The sequence below is a fragment of the Vanessa atalanta genome, unplaced genomic scaffold, assembly GCF_905147765.1.
Source record: "Vanessa atalanta unplaced genomic scaffold, ilVanAtal1.2, whole genome shotgun sequence".
Lineage (NCBI taxonomy): Eukaryota > Metazoa > Arthropoda > Insecta > Lepidoptera > Nymphalidae > Vanessa > Vanessa atalanta.
In genome coordinates this window covers 12501-15409 of record NW_025919959.1, presented here as the reverse complement: position 1 = coordinate 15409, position 2909 = coordinate 12501, and the positions used below count along the sequence as shown (strand labels likewise).

General features: G+C 45.3%; 1 non-coding gene across 1 annotated transcript; it reads right to left on the bottom strand.

The window, feature by feature from the left end:
- Positions 1-524: 524 nt before the first annotated feature.
- Positions 525-2429, bottom strand: LOC125076455. Its single transcript, XR_007120415.1, has one exon. It is a non-coding gene; the product is annotated as a small subunit ribosomal RNA (ribosomal RNA).
- Positions 2430-2909: the final 480 nt, after the last annotated feature.

Sequence of the window (2909 nt, the reverse complement as noted above, 5' to 3'; positions counted from 1 at the left end):
ACTATGACGCGCAGTTAACTGCGTTCTTCATCGACCCGCGAGCCAAGTGATCCACCGTCCAGGGTAATGGTTTTTAATTTGTTTTATTTTTATAATTTCTACGATCACTCGAACGATTCTATACGCCAGTGATATGAGTTTATTTTTTTTTTATTTTTATTTTTTTTTTTGTTTTTTTCTCTTATTTTTAGTATACAGAGAAAAATTCAAAAAATTAAAAAAAAAAAAAAAAAAAAAGTTAAAAAAAAAAAAATTAAAAAAAAAAAAAAAAAGAAAAATACATTTTATTGAAGATGACGATGTGCGTTAACACATCGTACTTTCCTCGAAATCGACATCGAAAAATATCAGAATAGGACGCGTTACACGACTCTGGACTCTGACTCGGACACACTGCTGTGTGAGAGAGAGAGAGTGAGAATCGCGTCCTCGCATCGAAACGACACATTCCGAACGTCGATATTTGTGTTTTAGAATTTTATTATCGTTCATTATCGCACTCTTTCGAGATTGATAATTTACGTTAATGATCCTTCCGCAGGTTCCCCTACGGAAACCTTGTTACGACTTTTACTTCCTCTAAATGATCAAGTTTGGTCAACTTCCCAGCAACGCCGACGGCCGTGAAGCCACCGCGTGTCGGTCCGAAGACCTCACTAAATCATTCAATCGGTAGTAGCGACGGGCGGTGTGTACAAAGGGCAGGGACGTAATCAACGCGAGCTTATGACTCGCGCTTACTAGGAATTCCTCGTTTATGGGGGATAATTGCAAACCCCAATCCCCAGCACGAAGGAGTTTCAACGGGTTGCCCGGGCCTCTAGGCCAGGGAGAACATGCTGATTCCTTCAGTGTAGCGCGCGTGCGGCCCAGGACATCTAAGGGCATCACAGACCTGTTATTGCTCAATCTCGTGCGGCTCGAAGCCGCCGGTCCCTCTAAGAAGAATTTTAATACGCCGCCAGTGAGTTGCTCGACCGAAATCGAGCACACCTAAATGACGACGCCTATTTAGCAGGCTAGAGTCTCGTTCGTTACCGGAATTAACCAGACACACTCTATCAGACCAACTAAGAACGGCCATGCACCACCACCCACCGAATCAAGAAAGAGCTATTAATCTGTCAATCCTTCCGGTGTCCGGGCCTGGTGAGATTTCCCGTGTTGAGTCAAATTAAGCCGCAGGCTCCACTCCTGGTGGTGCCCTTCCGTCAATTCCTTTAAGTTTCAGCTTTGCAACCATACTCCCCCCGGAGTCCAAAATCTTTGGTTTCCCGGAAGCTGCCCGCCGAGCCATTGTAGTAACGTCGGCGGATCGCTAGATGACATATTTACGGTTAGAACTAGGGCGGTATCTAATCGCCTTCGAACCTCTAACTTTCGTTCTTGATTGATGAAAACACCTTTGGCAAATGCTTTCGCTGATGTTCGTCTTGCGACGATCCAAGAATTTCACCTCTAACGTCGCAATACGAATGCCCCCAGTTATCCCTATTAATCATTACCTCGGAGTTCTGAAAACCAACAAAATAGAACCGAGATCATATTCTATTATTCCATGCACGAAATATTCAAGCGGCATTTTGAGCCCGCTTTGAGCACTCTAATTTGTTCAAAGTAAAATTGTCGGCCCATCTCGACACTCACTGAAGAGCACCGCGATAGGATTTTGATATTGAACCGGCGTTTTACCGCCGGCTCACCGACGATATGCTCCGCAGACGTGTCAGTATCACCGCGGATGCGGTGCACCGACAGCGCGGCGCACAAATGCAACTACGAGCTTTTTAACCGCAACAATTTTAGTATACGCTATTGGAGCTGGAATTACCGCGGCTGCTGGCACCAGACTTGCCCTCCAATTGTTCCTCGTTAAAATATTTAAAGTGTACTCATTCCGATTACGAGGCCTCGAAAGAGTCCCGTATCGTTATTTTTCGTCACTACCTCCCCGTGCCGGGAGTGGGTAATTTGCGCGCCTGCTGCCTTCCTTGGATGTGGTAGCCGTTTCTCAGGCTCCCTCTCCGGAATCGAACCCTGATTCCCCGTTACCCGTGACAACCATGGTAGTCGCAGAAACTACCATCGAAAGTTGATAAGGCAGACATTTGAAAGATGCGTCGCCGGTACTGGACCATGCGATCGGCAAAAGTTATCCAGATTCATCAAAATTAACGACTTCGGACGAGACGCCCTCCGTCGATTGGTTTTGATCTAATAAAAGCACTCATCCCATCACTGGTCAGAGTTCTGATTGCATGTATTAGCTCTAGAATTACCACAGTTATCCAAGTAACTGAGTAAGATCTAAGGAACCAAAACTGATATATTGAGCCATTCGCGGTATCGCCTTAATACGGCTTGCACTGAGACATGCATGGCTTAATCTTTGAGACAAGCATATAACTACTGGCAGGATCAACCAGGGAGCTAACCGAGACTTGTTGAAGTCGTCAATTACTCTTCTCGTTTCATATTCGCATATAAAATACACACAAACTTATGCATGCATGTACAATATACGCACAGTATGAAACGAGCGTCTCACCGTATCGTCGATCGCGTTAGACGCGATAGATTTTAACGGTTGACTCTTATAAAAATTTATATGAGACACAAACGCGCTTTAAGCACGCGCGCGCGCGTGCGTGCGCTATAATATATAACGCGACGACAGCGGCGGCGGCGGCGGCGGCGGCGGCGGAGGCGTCTTCACATAATGACACATAACGGTCACGAATTCGAACGTTCTAAACGAGATCGAGTTTTTTTTTCAAAATAACACTTCGCACACGACGTGTACGTATGTATTGTTCAACGATTATTATCGTAAAACATTGGGATCGACGCCCGGTGTTTGAGTGATCGTACCGATACTCGGGTTGTGTATTTTTTGTACATGATAAATG